The sequence below is a fragment of the Cetorhinus maximus genome, unplaced genomic scaffold (assembly GCF_964194155.1).
Source record: "Cetorhinus maximus unplaced genomic scaffold, sCetMax3.hap1.1 HAP1_SCAFFOLD_188, whole genome shotgun sequence".
Classification (NCBI taxonomy): domain Eukaryota; kingdom Metazoa; phylum Chordata; class Chondrichthyes; order Lamniformes; family Cetorhinidae; genus Cetorhinus; species Cetorhinus maximus.
In genome coordinates, this window is record NW_027596168.1 from 285,193 (window position 1) to 311,175 (window position 25,983).

Below are 25,983 nucleotides of genomic sequence, written 5' to 3' on the forward strand. Positions count from 1 at the left end.
TAAAAGAGCTGCAATGCAAACTCACTTAATACTGAAAAAAAATTCTATACCCAGTGAGAAAAACGTAAATCTCAGAAGTCATTTAGTTGTAAACACAAACACCTGTTCAGTAACCATATCAAACACAGATAATTCTTTAATGACCGCCTAAGACTGTCATTTCAACTCTCCACATAACCCCTAGCTAAGATGATGGCCCTGTAGAGACTCTGTCAGCCAAGCATTCATAATGGGCTCCCTTGTGAAAACAATCACAACTGCAAAGGAGCATACTGAAATGGTAATAACAGATTTTATTTGAATTATAAAGCAAATGACCTGTCAATCAAATAATTCCATGATCAGGTGGCTGTTTTTTTTTTGGTATACCCACTTGGGACTGGGATTCCACCCTCCATGGCTCATGACGCTCCTGAGGAGCTATCAACTTAGGGAGGGGCCTCACGCCACAAAAATGGATGTGGAGTGGGGTTGGAACTGTCTAAACCAGCAATGGAACCGGCAAGGGTGAGTGTGTGCATGCGGACTAGTTACCTGTGCCCTTATGCCTGTAAAGTTGCTGCAAATGGGAATGGGTGGGTATGGAACCCTGGAATTGAATACCACCTGCTTTTTTAAAATGTCGCCCAGTCGGCTGAACACGGCGACATCCTGGGACTCTGTGTTTCCATTCAGCAAAATCTATTACTGTGTGTGTTTACATCAGTATCTATTACTGTGTGTGTTTACATCAGTATATATTAGTGTGTGTGTTTACATTCAGCAAAATCTATTAATGTGTGTGTTTACATTCAGCAAAATCTATTAATGTGTGTGTTTACATTCAGGAAAATCTATTAGTGTGTGTTTACATTCAGGAAAATCTATTACTGTGTGTGTTTACATTCAGGAAAATCTATTACTGTGTGTGTTTACATTCAGCAAAATCTATTACAGTGTGTGTTTACATTCAGGAAATTCTATTACTGTGTGTGTTTACATTCAGCAAAATCTATTACTGTGTGTGTTTACATTCAGCAAAATCTAATACTGAGTGTGTTTACATCAGTATCTATTACTGTGTGTGTTTACATCGGTATCTATTACTGTTTGTGTTAACATCAGGATCGATTACTGTGTGTGTTTACATTCAGCAGTATCTATTATTGTATGTGTTTACATTCAGCAAAATGTATTACTGTCAGTTTTTTCATTCAGCAAAATCTATTATTGTGTGTTTACATCAGTATCTATTACTTTGTGTGTTTACATCAGTAACTATTACTGTGTGTGTTTACATCAGTATATGTTAATGTGTGTGTTTACATGTAGCAATATCTATTACTGTGCGTGTTTACATGCAGCAATATCTATTACTGTGTGTGTTTACATCAGTTTCTGTTACTGTGTGTGTTTACATCAGTATCTGTTACTGTGTGTGTTTATGTCAGTATCTATTACTGTGTGTGTTTACATGAGTATCTATTACTGTGTGTGTTTACATTCAGCAATATCAATTACTATGTGTGTTTACATTCAGCATTATGTACTAGTATGTGTGTTTATTTTCAGCAGTATCTATTACTGTGTGTGTTTACGTCAGTATCTATTACTGGGTGTGTTTACATTCAGCAGTAACTATTCCTTTGTGTGTTTACAGCAGTATCTGTTACTGTGTGTGTTTACATCAGTACCTATTACTGTGTGTGTTTACATCAGTATCTATTACTGTGTGTGTTTACATCAGTATCTATTACTGTGTGTTTACATCAGTATCTATTATTGTGTGTTTACATCAGTATCTGTTACTGTGTGTTTACATCAGTACCTGTTACTGTGTGTGTTTACACGCTGCTAATTCTATTACTGTGTGTGTTTCCATCAGTATCAATTACTGTGTGTGTTTACATCATTATTTATTACTGTGTGTGTTTACAGCAGTATCTATTACTGTGTGTGTTTACAGCAGTATCTATTTATGTGCATGTTTACAGCATTATCTATTACTGTGTGTGCTTACATCAGTATCTGTTACTGTGTGTGTTTACATCAGTATCTATTACTGTATGTGTTTACGTCAGTATCTATTACTGTGTGTGTTTATATCAGTATGTATTGCTGCATGTGTTTACATCAGTATCTATTACTGCGTGTGTTTACATCAGTATCTATTACTGTGTGTGTTTATATTCATCAATAACTATTACTGTGTGTGTTTACATTCAGCAGTATCTATTACTGTGTGTGTTTACATCAGTATCTATTGCTGCATGTGTTTACATCAGTATCTATTACTGCGTGTGTTTACATTTAGCAATATCTACTACTGTTTGTGTTTACATTCAGCAGTATCTATTACTGTGTGCGTTTACGTCAGTATCTATTACTGTGTGTGTTTCATCAGTTTCTATTACTGTGTGTGTTTACATCAGTATCTATTACTGTGTGTTTACATCAGTATCTGTTACTGTGTGTGTTTACATCAGTATCTATTACTGTGTGTGTTTACACGCAGCTATATCTATTACAGTGTGAGCTTACTTCAGTATCTATTACTGTGTGTGTTTACATCATTATTTATTACTGTGTGTGTTTACAGCAGTATCTGTTACGGTGTGTGTTTACATCAGTATCTATTACTATGTGTGTTTATATCAGTATCTATTACTGTGTGTTTACATCAGTATCTGTCACTGTGTGTGTTTACATCAGTATCTGTCACTGTGTGTGTTTACATCAGTATCTGTTACTGTGTGTGTTTACACGCTGCTATATCTATTACTGTGTGTGTTTCCATCAGTATCTATTACTGTGTGTGTTTACATCAGTATCTATTACTGTGTGTTTACAGCAGTATCTATTACTGTGTGTGCTTACATCAGTATCTGTTACTGTGTGTGTTTACACCAGTATCTATTACTGTATGTGTTAACGTCAGTATGTATTGCTGCATGTGTTTACATCAGTATCTATTACTGCGTGTGTTTACATCAGTATCTATTGCTGCATGTGTTTACATCAGTATCTATTACTGCGTGTGTTTACATTTAGCAATATCTACTACTGTTTGTGTTTACATTCAGCAGTATCTATTACTGTGTGTGTTTACGTCAGTATCTATTACTGTATGTGTTTACGTCAGTTTCTATTACTGTGTGTGTTTTGTCAGTTTCTATTACTGTGTGTGTTTACATCAGTATCTATTACTGTGTGTTTACATCAGTATCTGTTACTGTGTGTGTTTACATCAGTATCTATTACTGTGTGTTTACATCAGTATCTGTTACTGTGTGTGTTTACATCAGTATCTATTACTGTGTGTGTTTACACGCAGCTATATCTATTACTGTGTGACCTTACTTCAGTACCTATTACTGTGTGTGTTTACATCATTATTTATTACTGTGTGTGTTTACAGCAGTATCTATTACTGTGTGTGTTTACAGCAGTATCTATTACTGTGTGTGTTTACAGCAGTATCTATTTATGTGCATGTTTACAGCATTATCTATTACTGTGTGTGTTTACAGCAGTATCTATTACTGTGTGTGTTTACATCAGTGTCTATTACTGTTTGTGTTTACATCAGTATTTATGACTGTGTGTGTTTACAACAGTATCTATTACTGTGTGTGTTTACATCAGTATCTATTACTGTGTGTGTTTACACGCAGCTATATCCATTACAGTGTGAGCTTACTTCAGTATCTATTACTGTGTGTGTTTACATCATTGTTTATTACTGTGTGTGTTTACACGCTGCTATATCTATTACTGTGTGTGTTTCCATCAGTATCTATTACTGTGTGTATTTACATCATTGTTTATTACTGTGTGTGTTTACAGCAGTATCTATTACTGTGTGTGTTTACAGCAGTATCTATTACTGTGTGTGTTTACAGCAGTATCTATTTATGTGCATGTTTACAGCATTATCTATTACTGTGTGTGTTTACAGCAGTATCTATTACTGTGTGTGTTTACATCAGTGTCTATTACTGTTTGTGTTTACATCAGTATTTATGACTGTGTGTGTTTACAACAGTATCTATTACTGTGTGTGTTTCCATCAGTATCTATTACTGTGTGTGTTTACATCAGTATCTATTACTGTGTGTCTACAGCAGTATCTATTACTGTGTGTGTTTACAGCAGTATCTATTACTGTGTGAGTTTACAGCAGTATCTATTTATGTGCATGTTTACAGCATTATCTATTACTGTGTGTGCTTACATCAGTATCTGTTACTGTGTGTGTTTACATTCAGCAATATCTATTATTGTTTGTGTTTACATTCAGCAGTATCTATTAATGTGTGTGTTTACGTCAGTATCTAATACTGTGTGTGTGTACGTCAGTATCTATTAATGTTTGTGTTTAATTTCAGCAGTACCTATTACTCTGTGTGTTTAGAGCAGTGTCTATTATTGGGTTCTTACATCAGTATCTGTTACTGTGTGTGTTTACATCAGTATCTATTACTGTGTGTGTTTACATCAGTATCTGTTACTGTGTGTGTTTACACAAGACTATATCTATTACTGTGTGTGTTTGCATCAGTATCTGTTACTGTGTGTGTTTGCATCAGTATCTGTTACTGTATGTGTTTAGATCAGTATCTATTACTGTGTGTGTTTACATCAGTATCTATTACTGTGTGTGGTTACATTCAGCAGTACCTATTACTGTGTGTGTTTACAGCAGTATCTATTACCGTGTGTGTTTACAGCAGTACCTATTACCGTGTGTGTTTACAGCAGTATCTATTACTGTGTGTGTTTACAGCAGTATCTATTACTGTGTGTGTTTACATCAGTGTCCATTACTGTGTGTGATAACATCAGTATCTGTAACTGTGTGTGTTTACATTAGTATCTATGACTGTGTGCGTTTACATCAGTATCTATTACTGTGTGTGTTTACATCAGCATGTATTACTTTGTGTGTTTACATCAGTTTCCAATAATGTGTGTGTTTACATCAGTATCTATTACTGTGTGTGTTTATTTCAGTATCTATTAATGTGTGTCTTTACATCAGTATCTATTACTCTGTCTGTTTACCTCTGCATGTATTACTGAGTTTGTTTATATCAATATCTATTACTGTGTGTGTTTACATCAGTATCTATTAATGCATGTATTTACATCACTATCTATTACTGCATGTGTTTACATCAGTATCTATTACTGCGTGTGTTTACTTTCAGCAATATCTATTACTGTGTGTTTTTACATTCAGCAATATCTATTATTGTGTGTGTTTATATTCAGCAGTATCTGTTACTGTGTGTGTTTACATCAGTATCTATTACTGTATGTGTTTACGTCAGTATCTATTACTGTGTGTGTTTATATCAGTATGTATTGCTGCATGTGTTTACATCAGTATCTATTACTGCGTGTGTTTACATCAGTATCTATTACTGTGTGTGTTTATATTCAGCAATAACTATTACTGTGTGTGTTTACATTCAGCAGTATCTATTACTGTGTGTGTTTACATCAGTATCTATTGCTGCATGTGTTTACATCAGTATCTATTACTGCGTGTGTTTACATTTAGCAATATCTACTACTGTTTGTGTTTACATTCAGCAGTATCTATTACTGTGTGCGTTTACGTCAGTATCTATTACTGTGTGTGTTTCATCAGTTTCTATTACTGTGTGTGTTTACATCAGTATCTATTACTGTGTGTTTACATCAGTATCTGTTACTGTGCGTGTTTACATCAGTATCTATTACTGTGTGTGTTTACACGCAGCTATATCTATTACAGTGTGAGCTTACTTCAGTATCTATTACTGTGTGTGTTTACATCATTATTTATTACTGTGTGTGTTTACAGCAGTATCTGTTACGGTGTGTGTTTACATCAGTATCTATTACTATGTGTGTTTATATCAGTATCTATTACTGTGTGTTTACATCAGTATCTGTCACTGTGTGTGTTTACATCAGTATCTGTCACTGTGTGTGTTTACATCAGTATCTGTCACTGTGTGTGTTTACATCAGTATCTGTTACTGTGTGTGTTTACACGCTGCTATATCTATTACTGTGTGTGTTTCCATCAGTATCTATTACTGTGTGTGTTTACATCAGTATCTATTACTGTGTGTTTACAGCAGTATCTATTACTGTGTGTGTTTACAGCAGTATCTATTACTGTGTGTGTTTACAGCAGTATCTATTTATGTTCATGTTTACAGCATTATCTATTACTGTGTGTGCTTACATCAGTATCTGTTACTGTGTGTGTTTACACCAGTATCTATTACTGTATGTGTTAACGTCAGTATGTATTGCTGCATGTGTTTACATCAGTATCTATTACTGCGTGTGTTTACATCAGTATCTATTGCTGCATGTGTTTACATCAGTATCTATTACTGCGTGTGTTTACATTTAGCAATATCTACTACTGTTTGTGTTTACATTCAGCAGTATCTATTACTGTGTGTGTTTACATCAGTATCTATTACTGTATGTGTTTACGTCAGTTTCTATTACTGTGTGTGTTTCGGCAGTTTCTATTACTGTGTGTGTTTACATCAGTATCTATTACTGTGTGTCCACATCAGTATCTGTTACTGTGTGTGTTTACATCAGTATCTATTACTGTGTGTTTATATCAGTATCTGTTACTGTGTGTGTTTACATCAGTATCTATTACTGTGTGTGTTTACACGCAGCTATATCTATTACTGTGTGACCTTACTTCAGTACCTATTACTGTGTGTGTTTACATCATTATTTATTACTGTGTGTGTTTACAGCAGTATCTATTACTGTGTGTGTTTACAGCAGTATCTATTACTGTGTGTGTTTACAGCAGTATCTATTTATGTGCATGTTTACAGCATTATCTATTACTGTGTGTGTTTACAGCAGTATCTATTACTGTGTGTGTTTACATCAGTGTCTATTACTGTTTGTGTTTACATCAGTATTTATGACTGTGTGTGTTTACAACAGTATCTATTACTGTGTGTGTTTACATCAGTATCTATTACTGTGTGTGTTTACACGCAGCTATATCCATTACAGTGTGAGCTTACTTCAGTATCTATTACTGTGTGTGTTTACATCATTGTTTATTACTGTGTGTGTTTACACGCTGCTATATCTATTACTGTGTGTGTTTCCATCAGTATCTATTACTGTGTGTATTTACATCATTGTTTATTACTGTGTGTGTTTACAGCAGTATCTATTACTGTGTGTGTTTACAGCAGTATCTATTACTGTGTGTGTTTACAGCAGTATCTATTTATGTGCATGTTTACAGCATTATCTATTACTGTGTGTGTTTACAGCAGTATCTATTACTGTGTGTGTTTACATCAGTGTCTATTACTGTTTGTGTTTACATCAGTATTTATGACTGTGTGTGTTTACAACAGTATCTATTACTGTGTGTGTTTCCATCAGTATCTATTACTGTGTGTGTTTACATCAGTATCTATTACTGTGTGTCTACAGCAGTATCTATTACTGTGTGTGTTTACAGCAGTATCTATTACTGTGTGTGTTTACAGCAGTATCTATTTATGTGCATGTTTACAGCATTATCTATTACTGTGTGTGCTTACATCAGTATCTGTTACTGTGTGTGTTTACATTCAGCAATATCTATTATTGTTTGTGTTTACATTCAGCAGTATCTATTAATGTGTGTGTTTACGTCAGTATCTAATACTGTGTGTGTGTACGTCAGTATCTATTAATGTTTGTGTTTAATTTCAGCAGTACCTATTACTCTGTGTGTTTAGAGCAGTATCTATTATTGGGTTCCTACATCAGTATCTGTTACTGTGTGTGTTTACATCAGTATCTATTACTGTGTGTGTTTACATCAGTATCTGTTACTGTGTGTGTTTACACAAGACTATATCTATTACTGTGTGTGTTTGCATCAGTATCTGTTACTGTGTGTGTTTGCATCAGTATCTGTTACTGTATGTGTTTAGATCAGTATCTATTACTGTGTGTGTTTACATCAGTATCTATTACTGTGTGTGGTTACATTCAGCAGTACCTATTACTGTGTGTGTTTACAGCAGTACCTATTACCGTGTGTGTTTACAGCAGTACCTATTACCGTGTGTGTTTACAGCAGTATCTATTACTGTGTGTGTTTACATCAGTGTCCATTACTGTGTGTGATAACATCAGTATCTGTAACTGTGTGTGTTTACATTAGTATCTATGACTGTGTGCGTTTACATCAGTATCTATTACTGTGTGTGTTTACATCAGCATGTATTACTTTGTGTGTTTACATCAGTTTCCAATAATGTGTGTGTTTACATCAGTATCTATTACTGTGTGTGTTTATTTCAGTATCTATTAATGTGTGTCTTTACATCAGTATCTATTACTCTGTCTGTTTACCTCTGCATGTATTACTGAGTTTGTTTATATCAGTATCTATTACTGTGTGTGTTTACATCAGTATCTATTAATGCATGTATTTACATCACTATCTATTACTGCATGTGTTTACATCAGTATCTATTACTGCGTGTGTTTACTTTCAGCAATATCTATTACTGTGTGTTTTTACATTCAGCAATATCTATTATTGTGTGTGTTTATATTCAGCAGTATCTATTACTGTGTGTGTTTACGTCAGTATCTATAACTGTGTGTGTTTACGTCAGTATCTATTAATGTGTGTGTTTATGTCAGTATCTATTATTGTGTGTTTACGTCAGTATCTATTACTGTGTGTGTTTACATTCAGCAGTACCTATTACTGTGTGTGTTTCATTCAGCAATATCGATTACTGTGTGTGTTTCATTCAGCAATATCGATTACTGTGTGTGTTTACATTCAGCAATATCTATTATTGTGTGTGTTTATATTCAGCAGTATCTATTACTGTGTGTGTTTGCGTCAGTACCTATTTCTGTGTGTGTTTACGTCAGTATCTATTACTGTGTGTGTTTACATCATTATTCATTACTGTGTGTGTTTACAGCATTATCTATTACTGTGTGTGTTTACAGCAGTATCTATTACTGTGTGTGTTTACATCAGTGTCTATTACTGTTTGTGTTTACATCAGTATCAGTTACTGTGTGTGTTTACATGCAGCAATATCTATTACTGTGTGTTTTTACTTCAGTATCTATTACGGTGTGTGTTTACATCAGCATCTATGACTGTGTGTGTTTACAACAGTTTCTATTACTGTGTGTGTTTACAACAGTATCTATTACTGTGTGTGTTTACGTCAGTATCTAATACAGTGTGTGTGTACGTCAGTATCTATTAATGTGTGTGTTTACATTTAGCAGTACCTATTACTCTGTGTGTTTACAGCAGTATCTATTACTGTGTGTGTTTACATCAGTATCTATTACTGTGTGCTTACATCAGTATCTGTTACTGTGTGTGTTTACATCAGTATCTATTACTGTGTGTGTTTACATCAGTATCTGTTACTGTGTGTGTTTACACGCAGCAATATCTATTACTGTGTGTGTTTGCGTCAGTATCTGTTACTGAGTGTGTTTAGATCAGTATCTATTACTGTGTGTGTTTACATCAGTATCTATTACTGTGTGTGTTTACATTCAGCAGTACCTATTACTGTGTGTGTTTACAGCATTACCTATTACTGTATGTGTTTTCAGCAGTATCTATTACTGTATGTGTGTACAGCAGTATCTAGTAGTATGTGTGTTTACAGCAGTATCTATTACTGTGTGTGTTTACATCCATATCTATTACACTGTGTGTTTACATCAGTATCTATTACTCTTTGTTTACCTCAGTATCTATAACTGTGTTTGTTTACATCAGTATCTATTACTGTGTGCGTTTCCATCAGTATCTATTAATGCATGTGTTTACATCACTATCTATTACTACATGTGTTTACATCAGTATCTATTACTGCATGTGTTTACATTCAGCAATATCTATTGCTGTTTGTGTTTACATTCAGCAGTATCTATTACTGTGTGTGTTTACAGCAGTATCTATTACTGTGTGTGTTTACATCAGTATCGATTACTGTGTGTGTTTACATCCATATCTATTACATTGTGTGTTTACATCAGTATCTAATACTCTGTGTGTTTACCTCAGTATCTATTACTGTGTTTGTTTACAACAGTATCTATTAATGCGTGTGTTTACATCACTATCTATTAGTGCATGTGTTTACATCAGTATCTCTTACTGCGTGTGTTTCCATCAGTATCTATTACTGTGTGTGTTTACATTCAGCAATATCTATTACTGTGTGTGTTACGTTCAGCAATATCTATTACTGTGTGTGGTTACATGCAGCAGTACCTATTACTGTGTGTGTTTACATCAGTATCTATTACTGTATGTGTTTACGTCAGTATCTATTACTGTATATGTTTACATCAGTATCTATTGCTGCATGTGTTTACATGAGTATCTATTACTGCGTGTGTTTACATCAGTATCTATTAATGTGTGTGTTTACATTCAGCAATATCTATTACTGTGTGTGTTTACATTCAGCAGTACCTAGTAACGTGTGTGTTTATAGCAGTATCTATTACTGTGTGTGTTTACATCAGTATCTATTACTGTGTATGTTTAGATCAGTATCTATTACTGTGTGTGTTTACATCAGGATCTATTACTGCGTGTGTTTACATTCAGCGATATCTATTACTCTGTGTGTATACATTCAGCAATATCTACTAGTGTTTGTGCTTAAATTCAGCAGTATCTATTACTGTATGTGTTTACATCATTGTCTATTACTGTTTGTGTTTACATCAGTATTAGTTACTGTGTGTGTTTACATGCAGCAATATCTATTACTGTGTGTTTTTACTTCAGTATCTATTACTGTGTGTGATTACATTCAGCAGCATCTATTACTGTGTGTTTACATCAGTATCTGTTACTGTGTGTGTTTACACGCTGCTATATCTATTACTGTGTGTGTTTACATCATTATTTATTTCTGTGTGTGTTCACAGCAGTATCTATTACTGTGTGTGTTTACAGCAGTATCTATTTATGTGCATGTTTACAGCATTATCTATTACTGTGTGTGTTTACAGCAGTATCTATTACTGTGTGTGTTTACATCAGTGTCTATTACTGTTTGTGTTTACATCAGTATCAGTTCCTGTGTGTGTTTACATGCAGCAATATCTATTACTGTGTGTTAATACTTCAGTATTTATTACTGTGTGTGTGTGTACAGCAGTATCTATTACTGTGTGTGTTTTCAGCAGTATCGATTACTGTGTGTGTTTACAGCAGTATCTATTACTGTGTGTGTTTACAGCAGTATCTATTACTGTGTGTCTTTACCTCAGTGTCTATTACTGTGTGTTTACATCAGTATCTGTTACTGTGTGTGTTTACATGCAGCAATATCTATTAATGTGTGTTTTTACATCAGTATCTATGACTGTGTGTGTTTACATCAGTATCTATTACTGTGTGTGTTTACCTCAGTATCTATTGCTGTGTGCGTTTACCTCAGTATCTATTACTGTGTTTGTTTATATCAGCATCTATTACTGTGTGTGTTTACATCAGTATCTATTAATCCGTGTTTTTACATCACTATCTATTACTGCATGTGTTTACATCAGTATCTATTACTGCGTGTGTTTACATTCAGCAATATCTACTAGTGTGCGGGCTTACATTCAGCAGTATCTATTATTGTGTGTGTTTGCATTCAGCAGTATCTGTTACTGTGTGTGTTTACGTCAGTATCTATGACTCTGTGTGTTTACGTCAGAATCTATTAATGTGTCTGTTTATGTCAGTTTCTATTATCATGTGTTTACGTCCCTATCTATTACTGTGTGTGTTTACATTCGGCAGTACCTATTGCTGTGGGTGTTTACAGCAGTACCTGTTACTGTGTGTGTTTACATAAGTATCTATTACTGTGTGTGTTTACATCAGTATCTGTTACTGTGTGTGTTTACATGCAACAATATCTATTGCTGTGTGTGTTTACACGCTGCTATATCTATTACTGTGTGTGTTTCCATCAGTATCTATTACTGTGTGTGTTTACATCATTATATATTACTGTGTGTGTTTACAGCAGTATCTATTACCGTGCGTGTTTACAGCAGTATCTATTACTGTGTGTGTTTACAGCAGTATCTATTACTGTGTGTGTTTACAGCAGTATCTATGTGGATGTTTACAGCAGTATCTATTACTGTGTGTGTTTACAGCAGTATCTGTTACTGTGTGTGTTTACATCAGTGTCTATTACTGTTTGTGTTTACATCAGTATCAGTTTCTGTGTGTGTTTACATGCTGCAATATCTATTCTTGCGTGTTTTTACTTCAATATCTATTACTGTGTGTGTTTACATCAGTATCTATGATTGTCTGTGTTTACAACAGTATCTATTACTGTTTGTGGTTACATCAGTATCTATTACTTTGTGTGTTTACATCAGTATCTATTACTGTGTGAGTTTACATCAGTATCTATTACTGTGTGTGTTTTCATCAGTATCTATTACTCTTTGTTTACCTCAGTATCTATAACTGTGTTTGTTTACATCAGTATCTATTACTGTGTGCATTTCCATCAGTATCTATTAATGCATGTGGTTACATCACTATCTATTACTGCATGTGTTTACATCAATATCTATTACTGCATGTGTTTATATTCAGCAATATCTATTACTGTTTGTGTTTACATTCAGCAGTATCTATTACTGTGTGTGTTTACATCAGTATCTCTTACTGCGTGTGTTTACATCAGTATCTATTACAGTGTGTGTTTACATTCAGCAATATCTATTACTGTGTGTGTTTACGTTTAGCAATATCTATTACTGTGTGTGGTTACATGCAGCAGTACCTATTACTGTATGTGTTTACGTCAGTATCTATTACTGTGTGTGTTTACATCAGTATCTATTGCTGCATGTGTTTACATGAGTATCTATTACTGCGTGTGTTTACATCAGTATCTATTAATGTGTGTGTTTACATTCAGCAATATCTATTACTGTGTGTGTTTACATTCAGCAGTACCTAGTACTGTGTGTGTTTATAGCAGTATCAATTACTGTGTGTGTTTACATCAGTATCTATGACTGTGTGTGTTTACAACATTATCTATTACTGTGTGTGTTTACATCAGTATCTATTACTGTGTGTGTTTACATCAGTATCTATGACTGTGTGTGTTTACAACAGTATCTATTACTGTGTGTGTTTACATCAGTATCTATTGCTTTGTGTGTTTACATCAGTACCTATTACTGTGTGTGTTTACATCACTATCTATTACTGCATTTGTTTACATCAGTATCTATTACTGCATGTGTTTACATTCAGCAATATCTATTACTGTTTGTGTTTATATTCAGCAGTATCTATTACTGTGTGTGTTTACGTCAGTATCTTATACTGTGTGTGAGTACGTCAGTATCTATTAATGTGTGTGTTTACATTCAGCAGTACCTATTACTCTGTGTGTTTACAGCAGTATCTATTACTGTGTTCTTACATCAGTATCTGTTACTGTGTGTGTTTACATCAGTATATGTTACTGTATGTGTTTAGATCAGTATCTATTACTGTGTGTGTTTACATCAGTATCTATTAATGCATGTGTTTACATCACTCTCTATTACTGCATGTGTTTACATCAGTATCTATTACTGCGTGTGTTTACTTTCAGCAATATCTATTACAGTGTGTTTTTACATTCAGCAATATCTATTGTTGTGTGTGTTTATATTCAGCAGTATCTATTACTGCGTGTGTTTGCATTCAGCAGTATCTGTTACTGTGTGTGTTTACATCAGTATCAATAACTGTGTGTGTTTACGTCAATATCTATTAATGTGTGAGTTTATGTCAGTATCTATTATTGTGTGTTTATGGCAGTATCTATTACTGTGTGTGTTTACATTCAGCAGTACCTATTACTGTGTGTGTTTCATTCAGCAATATCTATTACTGTGTGTGTTTACATTCAGCAATATCTATTATTGTGTGTGTTTATATTAATCAGTATCTATTACTGTGTGTGTTTGCCTCAATACCTATTTCTGTATGTGTTTACGTCAGTATCTATTACTGTGTGTGTTTACATCAGTATCTATTACTGTGAGTGTTTACATTCAGCAGTACCTATTACTGTGTGTGTTTACATTCAGCAATATCTATTACTGTGTGTGTTTACATTCAGCAATATCTTTTATTGTGTGTGTTTATATTCAGCAGTATCTATTACTGTGTGTGCGTACGTCAGTATGTATTACTGTATGTGTTTACGTCAGTATCTATTACTGTATGTGTTAACGTCAGTATCTATTACTGTGTGTGTTTACATTCAGCAGTACCTATTACTGTGTGTGTTTACAACAGTATCTATTACTGTGTGTGTGTACAGCAGTATCTATGACTGTGTGTGTTTTCAGCAGTATCTATTACTGCGTGTGTTTACAGCAGTATCTATTACTGTGTGTGTTTACAGCAGTATCTATTGCTGCATGTGTTTACATGAGTATCTATTACTGCGTGTGTTTACATCAGTATCTATTAATGTGTGTGTTTACGTTCAGCAATATCTATTACTGTGTGTATTTACATTCAGCAGTACCTAGTACAGTGTGTGTTTATAGCAGTATCTATTACTGTGTGTGTTTACATCAGTATCTATTACTGTGTGTGTTTACATCAGTATCTGTTACTGTGTGTGTTTACACGCAGCTATATCTAATACTGTGTGTGTTTGCATCAGTATCTATTACTGTGTGTGTTTAGATCAGTATCTATTACTGTGTGTGTTTATATCAGTATCTATTACTGCGTGTGTTTACATTCAGCGATATCTATTACTCTGTGTGTATACATTCAGCAATATCTACTAGTGTTTGTGCTTACATTCAGCAGTATCTATTACTGTGTGTGTTTACATTCAGCAGTATCTATTACTTTGTGTGCTTACATCAGTATCTATTACTGTGCGTGTTTGCTTCAGTATCTGTTACTGTGTGTGTTTACATGCAGCAATATCTATTACTGTGTGTGTTTACATGCAGCATTATCTATTACTGTGTGTGTTTACGTCAGTATCTATTACTGTGTGTATTTACGTCAGTATCTATTAATGTGTGTATTTACGTCAGTATCTGTTACTGTGTGTGTTTACGTCAGTATCTATTACTGTGTGTGTTTACATTCAGCAGTACCTATTACTGTGTGTGTTTACATCATTATTTATTACTGTGTGTGTTTACAGCAGTATCTATTACTGTGTGTGTTTACAGCAGTACATATTACTGTGTGTGTTTACATCAGTATCTATTACTGTGAGTGTTTACAGCAGTATCTATTACTGTGTTTGTTTACATCAGTGTCTATTACTGTGTGTGTTTACATCAGTGTCTATTACTGTGTGTGTTTACATCAGTATCTATTACATTGTGTGTTTACATCAGTATCTATTACTCTGTGTGTTTACATCAGTATCTATTACTCAGTGTGTTTACCTCAGTACCTATTACTGTGTGTGTTACCATCAGTATGTATTAATGCGTGTGCTTCCATCAGTATCTATTAATGTGTTTGATTACATCACTATCTATTACTGCATGTGTTTACATCAGTATCTATTACTGCATGTGTTCACATTCAGCAATATCTATTACTGTTTGTGCTTACATTCAGCAGTATCTATTACTGTGTGTGTGTTTATGTCAGTATCTATTATTGTGTGCGTGTACGTCAGTATCTATTAATGTGTGTATTTGCATCAGTATCTATTATTGTGTGTGTTTACATCAGTATCTATTACTGTGTGTATTTACATACAGCAGTACCTATTACTGTGTGTGTTTATAGCAGTATCTATCACTGTGTGTGTTTACATCAGTATCTATTACTGTGTGTTTACATCAGTATCTATTACTGTGTGTTTACATCAGTATCTGTTACTGTGTGTGTTTACATCAGTATCTATTACTGTGTTTGTTTATATCAGGATCTATTACTGTGTGTGTTTGCATCAGTATCTATTACTGCGTGTGTTTACATTCAGCGATATCTATTACTCTGTGTGTATACATTCAGCAGTATCTATAACTTTTTGTGTTTACATCAGTATCTATTACTGTGTGTGTTTACTTCAGTATCGGTTACTGTGTGTGTTTACATGCAGCAATATCTATTACTGTGTGTGATTATATCAGTATCTATTACTGTTTGTGTTTACATCTGTATCTATTACTGTGTGTGTTTACCTCAGTATCTATTACTGTGTGTGTTTACATCAGTATCTATTACTGCGTGTGTTTACATCAAGCAATATCTATTACTATGTGTGTTTACGTCAGTATGTATTACTGTATGTGTTTACGTCAGCATCTATTACTGTGTGTGTTGACATCAGTATCTATTGCTGCATGTGTTTACATTCAGCTGTATATATTACTGTGTGTGTTTAATTTCAGCAGTATCTTGTACTGTGTGTGTTTACGTTAGTATCTATTCCTGTATGTGTTCAAGTCAGTATCTATTACTGGGTGTGTTTACATCAGTATCTATTGCTGCATGTGTTTACATCAGTATCTATTACTGCCTGTGTTTATATCAGTATCTATTACTGTGTGCGTTTCCATCAGTATCTATTAATGCATGTGTTTACTTCACTATCTATTACTGCATGTGTTTACATCAGTATCTATTACTGCATGTGTTTACATTCAGCAATATCTATTACTGTTTGTGTTTACATTCAGCAGTATCTATTACTGTGTGTGTTTACATCACTATCTATTAGTGCATGTGTTTACATCAGTTTCTCTTACTGCTTGTGTTTACATCAGTATCTATTACTGTGTGTGTTTACATTCAGCAATATCTATTACTGTGTGTGTTTACATTCAGCAATATCTATTACTGTGTGTGTTTACGTTCAGCAATATCTATTACTGTGTGTGGTTACATGCAGCAGTACCTATTACTGTGTGTGCTTACATCAGTATCTATTACTGTATGTGTTTACGTCAGTATCTATTACTGTGTGTGTTTACATCAGTATCTATTGCTGCATGTGTTTACATGAGTATCTAGTACTGTGTGTGTTTATAGCAGTATCTATTAATGTGTGTGTTTACATTCAGCAATATCTATTACTGTGTGTGTTTACATTCAGCAGTACCTAGTACTGTGTGTGTTTATAGCAGTATCTATTACTGTGTGTGTTTACATCAGTATCTATGACTGTGTGTGTTTACATCAGTATCTGTTACTGTGTGTGTTTACACGCAGCTATATCTAATACTGTGTGTGTTTGCATCAATATCTATTACTGTGTGTGTTTAGATCAGTATCTATTATTGTGTGTGTTTACATTCAGCAGTATCTATTACTTTGTGTGCTTACATCAGTATCTATTACTGTGCGTGTTTGCTTCAGTATCTGTTACTGTGTGTGTTTACATGCAACAATATCTATTACTGTGTGTGTTTACATGCAGCATTATCTATTACTGTGTGTGTTTACGTCAGTATCTATTACTGTGTGTATTTACGTCAGTATCTGTTACTATGTGTGTTTACGTCAGTATCTATTACTGTGTGTGTTTACATTCAGCAGTACCTATTGCTGTGTGTGGTTACATCATTATTTATTACTGTGTGTGTTTACAGCAGTATCTATTACTGTGTGTGTTTACAGCAGTATATATTACTGTGTGTGTTTACATCAGTATCTATTACTGTGAGTGTTTACAGCAGTATCTATTACTGTGTTTGTTTACATCAGTGTCTATTACTGTGTGTGTTTACATCAGTGTCTATTACTGTGTGTGTTTACATCAGTATCTATTACATTGTGTGTTTACATCAGTATCTATTACTCTGTGTGTTTACATCAGTATCTATTACTCAGTGTGTTTACCTCAGTACCTATTACTGTGTGTGTTACCATCAGTATGTATTAATGCGTGTGCTTCCATCAGTATCTATTAATGTGTTTGATTACATCACTATCTATTACTGCATGTATTTACATCAGTATCTATTACTGCATGTGTTCACATTCAGCAATATCTATTACTGTTTGTGCTTACATTCAGCAATATCTATTACTGTGTGTGTGTTTATGTCAGTATCTATTATTGTGTGCATGTACGTCAGTATCTATTAATGTGTGTATTTGCATCAGTATCTATTATTGTGTGTGTTTACATCAGTATCTATTACTGTGTGTGTTTACATACAGCAGTACCTATTACTGTGTGTGTTTATAGCAGTATCTATCACTGTGTGTGTTTACATCAGTATCTATTACTGTGTGTTTACATCAGTATCTATTACTGTGTGTTTACATCAGTATCTGTTACTGTGTGTGTTTACATCAGTATCTATTACTGTGTTTGTTTAGATCAGTATCTATTACTGCCTGTGTTTACATCAGTATCTATTACTGCGTGTGTTTACTTCAGTATCGGTTACTGTGTGTGTTTACATGCAGCAATATCTATTACTGTGTGTGATTATATCAGTATCTATTACTGTTTGTGTTTACATCAGTATCTATTACTGTGTGTGTTTACCTCAGTATCTATTACTGTATGTTTACATCAGTATCTGTTACTGTGTGTGCTTACATCAGTATCTGTTAATGTGTGTATTTATGTCAGTATCTATTACTGTGTGTGTTTACATCAGTATCTATTACTGCGTGTGTTTACATCAAGCAATATCTATTACTATGTGTGTTTACGTCAGTATGTATTACTGTATGTTTTTACGTCAGCATCTATTACTGTGTGTGTTGACATCAGTATCTATTGCTGCATGTGTTTACATTCAACTGTATATATTACTGTGTGTGTTTAATTTCAGCAGTATCTTGTACTGTGTGTGTTTACGTTAGTATCTATTCCTGTATGTGATTAAGTCAGTATCTATTGCTGGGTGTGTTTACATCAGTATCTATTACTGGGTGTGTTTACATCAGTATCTATTACTGCATGTGTTTACATCAGTATCTATTATTGCCTGTGTTTCCATCAGTATCTATTAATGTGTGTGTTTACGTTCAGCAATATCTATTACGGTGTGTGGTTACATGCAGCTGTATCTATTACTGTGTGTGTTTACGTCAGTATCTATTACTGTGTGTGTTTACATCAGTATCTATTACTGTGTGTGTTTACAGCAGTATCTATTACTGTGTGTGTTTACAGCAGTATCTATTACTGTGTGTTTTTACAGCAGTATCTCTTACTGTGTGTGTTTACAGCAGTATCTATTACTGTGTGTGTTTACAGCAGTATCTATTACTGTGTGTGTTTACATCAGTGTCTATTACTGTGTGTGTTTACATCAGTATGTGTTACTTTGTGTGTTTACATGCAGCAGTATCTATTACTGCGTGTTTTTACTTCAGTATCTATCATTGTGTGTGTTTACATCAGTATCTATTACTGCATGTGTTTACATCAGTATCTATTATTGCCTGTGTTTCCATCAGTATCTATTAATGTGTGTGTTTACGTTCAGCAATATCTATTACGGTGTGTGGTTACATGCAGCTGTATCTATTACTGTGTGTGTTTACGTCAGTATCTATTACTGTGTGTGTTTACATCAGTATCTATTACTGTGTGTGTTTACAGCAGTATCTATTACTGTGTGTGTTTACAGCAGTATCTATTACTGTGTGTTTTTACAGCAGTATCTCTTACTGTGTGTGTTTACAGCAGTATCTATTACTGTGTGTGTTTACAGCAGTATCTATTACTGTGTGTGTTTACATCAGTGTCTATTACTGTGTGTGTTTACATCAGTATGTGTTACTTTGTGTGTTTACATGCAGCAGTATCTATTACTGCGTGTTTTTACTTCAGTATCTATCATTGTGTGTGTTTACATCAGTATCTATGACTGGGTGTGTTTACATCAGCTTCTATTACTGTGTGTTTACATCAGTATCTATTACTCTGTGTGTTTACCTCAGTATCTATTACTGTGTGTGTTTACGTCAGTACCTATTATTGTGTGTGTGTACGTCAGTATCTATTAACGTGCGTATTTACGTCAGTATCTATTATTGTGTGTGTTTACGTCAGTATCTATTACTGTGTGTGTTTACATTCAGCAGTACTTATTACTGTGTGTGTTTACTGCATTATCTATTACTGTGTGTGTTTACAACAGTATCTGTTACTGTGTGTGTTTACATCAGTATCTATTACTGTGTTTGTTTATATCAGGATCTATTACTGTGTGTGTTTGCATCAGTATCTATTACTGCGTGTGTTTACATTCAGCGATATCTATTACTCTGTGTGTATACATTCAGCAGTATCTATAACTTTTTGTGTTTACATCAGTATCTATTACTGTGTGTGTTTACTTCAGTATCGGTTACTGTGTGTGTTTACATGCAGCAATATCTATTACTGTGTGTGATTATATCAGTATCTATTACTGTTTGTGTTTACATCTGTATCTATTACTGTGTGTGTTTACCTCAGTATCTATTACTGTGTGTGTTTACATCAGTATCTATTACTGCGTGTGTTTACATCAAGCAATATCTATTACTATGTGTGTTTACGTCAGTATGTATTACTGTATGTGTTTACGTCAGCATCTATTACTGTGTGTGTTGACATCAGTATCTATTGCTGCATGTGTTTACATTCAGCTGTATATATTACTGTGTGTGTTTAATTTCAGCAGTATCTTGTACTGTGTGTGTTTACGTTAGTATCTATTCCTGTATGTGTTCAAGTCAGTATCTATTACTGGGTGTGTTTACATCAGTATCTATTGCTGCATGTGTTTACATCAGTATCTATTACTGCCTGTGTTTATATCAGTATCTATTACTGTGTGCGTTTCCATCAGTATCTATTAATGCATGTGTTTACTTCACTATCTATTACTGCATGTGTTTACATCAGTATCTATTACTGCATGTGTTTACATTCAGCAATATCTATTACTGTTTGTGTTTACATTCAGCAGTATCTATTACTGTGTGTGTTTACATCACTATCTATTAGTGCATGTGTTTACATCAGTTTCTCTTACTGCTTGTGTTTACATCAGTATCTATTACTGTGTGTGTTTACATTCAGCAATATCTATTACTGTGTGTGTTTACATTCAGCAATATCTATTACTGTGTGTGTTTACGTTCAGCAATATCTATTACTGTGTGTGGTTACATGCAGCAGTACCTATTACTGTGTGTGCTTACATCAGTATCTATTACTGTATGTGTTTACGTCAGTATCTATTACTGTGTGTGTTTACATCAGTATCTATTGCTGCATGTGTTTACATGAGTATCTAGTACTGTGTGTGTTTATAGCAGTATCTATTAATGTGTGTGTTTACATTCAGCAATATCTATTACTGTGTGTGTTTACATTCAGCAGTACCTAGTACTGTGTGTGTTTATAGCAGTATCTATTACTGTGTGTGTTTACATCAGTATCTATGACTGTGTGTGTTTACATCAGTATCTGTTACTGTGTGTGTTTACATGCAGCTATATCTAATACTGTGTGTGTTTGCATCAATATCTATTACTGTGTGTGTTTAGATCAGTATCTATTACTGTGTGTGTTTACATTCAGCAGTATCTATTACTTTGTGTGCTTACATCAGTATCTATTACTGTGCGTGTTTGCTTCAGTATCTGTTACTGTGTGTGTTTACATGCAACAATATCTATTACTGTGTGTGTTTACATGCAGCATTATCTATTACTGTGTGTGTTTACGTCAGTATCTATTACTGTGTGTATTTACGTCAGTATCTGTTACTATGTGTGTTTACGTCAGTATCTATTACTGTGTGTGTTTACATTCAGCAGTACCTATTGCTGTGTGTGGTTACATCATTATTTATTACTGTGTGTGTTTACAGCAGTATCTATTACTGTGTGTGTTTACAGCAGTATATATTACTGTGTGTGTTTACATCAGTATCTATTACTGTGAGTGTTTACAGCAGTATCTATTACTGTGTTTGTTTACATCAGTGTCTATTACTGTGTGTGTTTACATCAGTGTCTATTACTGTGTGTGTTTACATCAGTATCTATTACATTGTGTGTTTACATCAGTATCTATTACTCTGTGTGTTTACATCAGTATCTATTACTCAGTGTGTTTACCTCAGTACCTATTACTGTGTGTGTTACCATCAGTATGTATTAATGCGTGTGCTTCCATCAGTATCTATTAATGTGTTTGATTACATCACTATCTATTACTGCATGTATTTACATCAGTATCTATTACTGCATGTGTTCACATTCAGCAATATCTATTACTGTTTGTGCTTACATTCAGCAATATCTATTACTGTGTGTGTGTTTATGTCAGTATCTATTATTGTGTGCATGTACGTCAGTATCTATTAATGTGTGTATTTGCATCAGTATCTATTATTGTGTGTGTTTACATCAGTATCTATTACTGTGTGTGTTTACATACAGCAGTACCTATTACTGTGTGTGTTTATAGCAGTATCTATCACTGTGTGTGTTTACATCAGTATCTATTACTGTGTGTTTACATCAGTATCTATTACTGTGTGTTTACATCAGTATCTGTTACTGTGTGTGTTTACATCAGTATCTATTACTGTGTTTGTTTAGATCAGTATTTATTACTGCCTGTGTTTACATCAGTATCTATTACTGCGTGTGTTTACTTCAGTATCGGTTACTGTGTGTGTTTACATGCAGCAATATCTATTACTGTGTGTGATTATATCAGTATCTATTACTGTTTGTGTTTACATCAGTATCTATTACTGTGTGTGTTTACCTCAGTATCTATTACTGTATGTTTACATCAGTATCTGTTACTGTGTGTGCTTACATCAGTATCTGTTAATGTGTGTATTTATGTCAGTATCTATTACTGTGTGTGTTTACATCAGTATCTATTACTGCGTGTGTTTACATCAAGCAATATCTATTACTATGTGTGTTTACGTCAGTATGTATTACTGTATGTTTTTACGTCAGCATCTATTACTGTGTGTGTTGACATCAGTATCTATTGCTGCATGTGTTTACATTCAACTGTATATATTACTGTGTGTGTTTAATTTCAGCAGTATCTTGTACTGTGTGTGTTTACGTTAGTATCTATTCCTGTATGTGATTAAGTCAGTATCTATTGCTGGGTGTGTTTACATCAGTATCTATTACTGGGTGTGTTTACATCAGTATCTATTACTGCATGTGTTTACATCAGTATCTATTATTGCCTGTGTTTCCATCAGTATCTATTAATGTGTGTGTTTACGTTCAGCAATATCTATTACGGTGTGTGGTTACATGCAGCTGTATCTATTACTGTGTGTGTTTACGTCAGTATCTATTACTGTGTGTGTTTACATCAGTATCTATTACTGTGTGTGTTTACAGCAGTATCTATTACTGTGTGTGTTTACAGCAGTATCTATTACTGTGTGTTTTTACAGCAGTATCTCTTACTGTGTGTGTTTACAGCAGTATCTATTACTGTGTGTGTTTACAGCAGTATCTATTACTGTGTGTGTTTACATCAGTGTCTATTACTGTGTGTGTTTACATCAGTATGTGTTACTTTGTGTGTTTACATGCAGCAGTATCTATTACTGCGTGTTTTTACTTCAGTATCTATCATTGTGTGTGTTTACATCAGTATCTATGACTGGGTGTGTTTACATCAGCTTCTATTACTGTGTGTTTACATCAGTATCTATTACTCTGTGTGTTTACCTCAGTATCTATTACTGTGTGTGTTTACGTCAGTACCTATTATTGTGTGTGTGTACGTCAGTATCTATTAACGTGCGTATTTACGTCAGTATCTATTATTGTGTGTGTTTACGTCAGTATCTATTACTGTGTGTGTTTACATTCAGCAGTACTTATTACTGTGTGTGTTTACTGCATTATCTATTACTGTGTGTGTTTACAACAGTATCTGTTACTGTGTGTGTTTACACGCAGCTATTTCTATTACTGTGTGTGTTTTCATCAGTGTCTATTACTGTGTGTGTTTGCATCAGTATCTTTAACTGTGTTTGTTTACGTCAGTACCTGTTACTGTGTGTGTTTACATGCAGCTATATCTATTACTGTGTGTGTTTGCATCAGTATCTATTACTGTGTGTCTTTACATCCGTGTCTATTACTGATTGTGTTTACATCAGTATCTGTTACTGTGTGTGTTTACATGCAGCAATATCTATTACTGTGTGTGTTGACATCAGTATCAATTACTGTGTGTGTTTACATCAGTATCTGTTACTGTGTGTGTTTACATTCAGCAATAACTATTACTGTGTGTGTTTCCATCAGTATCTCTTACTGTGTGTGTTTACATTCAGCAATATCTATTAGTGTGTGTGTTTACATCAGTAGCTATTACTGTGTGCGTTTACATTCAGCAATGTGGATTACTGTGTGTGTTTACATCAGTATAACTGTGTGTGTTTACATTCAGCAATATCTATTACTGTGTGTGTTTACATCAGTATTTATTACTGTGTGTGTTTATATCAGTATCTATTGCTGTGTGTTTACATCAGTATCTATTACTTTGTGTGTTTACATTCAGCAGTTTCAATTACTGTGTGTTTTTACATCAGTATCTATTACTGCGTGTGTTTACATCAGTATCTATTTTTGTGTGTGTTTACATCAGTATCAATTACTGTGTGTTTACATTCAGCAGTATCTATTATTGTGTGCATTTACGTTCAGCATTATTTATTACTATGTGTCTTTACTTAATTTCTATTACACTTTGTGTTTACATCAGTATCTATTACTGTGTGTGTTTGCATTCAGCAGTATCTATTTTTGTGTGTGTTTACATTCAGCCGTATCTATTACTGTGTGTGTTTACATCCGTGTCTATTACTGTTTGTGTTTACATCAGTATCTGTTACTGTGTGTGTTTACATGCAGCAATATATATTACTGTGTGTGTTGACATCAGTATCAATTACTGTGTGTGTTTACATTCAGCAATAACTATTACTGTGTGTGTTTCCATCAGTATCTCTTACTTGTGTGTTTACATTCAGCAATATCTATTAGTGTGTGTGTGTTTATATCAGTAGGTATTACTGTGTGCGTTTACATTCAGCAATGTCGATTACTGTGTATGTTTACATCAGTCTAACTGTGTGTCTTTACATTCAGCAATATCAATTACTGTGTGTGTTTACATCAGTATCTATGACTGTGTGTGTTTACAACATTATCTATTACTGTGTGTGTTTACATCAGTATCTATGACTGTGTGTGTTTACATCAGTATCTATTACTGTGTGTGTTTACATCAGTATCTATTACTGTGTGTGTTTACATCAGTAGCTATTACTGTGTGTGTTTACATCAGTAGCTATTACTGAGTGTGTTTACATCATTAGCTATTACTGTGTGTGTTTACATCAGTATCTATTACTGTGTGTGTTTACATCAGTATCTATTACTACATGTGTTTACGTCAATATCTAATACTCTGCGTGTGGTTACGTCAGTATCTAATACTCTGTGTGTGGTTATGTCAGTATCTATTACTGTGTGTGTTTACATCAGTATCTATTACTGTGTGTGTTTACGTCAGTATCTAATACTCTGTGTGTGGTTACGTCAGTACCTATTATTGTGTGTGTTTACATCAGTATTTGTTACTGTGTGTGCTTACATTCAGCAATATCTCTTACTGTGTGTGTTTACATCAGTATCTATTACTGTGTATGCTTACATCCATACCTGTTACTGTGTGTGTATACATTCAGCAATATCTATTACTGTCTGTGTTTACATCAGTATCTGTTACTGTGTGTGTTTACATTCAGCAATATCTATTACTGTGTGTGTTTCCATCAGTATCTATTACTGTGTGTGTTTCCATTAGTATCTATTACTGTGTGTGTTTACATCAGGATCTGTTACTGTGCGTGTTTAAATCAGTATCTATTCCTGTATGTGTTTACATCAGTATCTAT

The 25,983-nt window shown here is 34.1% G+C and overlaps 1 protein-coding gene across 5 annotated transcripts in view; it reads left to right on the forward strand.

Moving 5' to 3' along the window:
* LOC144672993 (coiled-coil domain-containing protein 102A-like) overlaps positions 1–25,983 on the forward strand; it is a 447,451-nt gene that overhangs the window by 120,833 nt on the left and 300,635 nt on the right. The gene's annotated exons all lie outside the window — the stretch shown is intronic.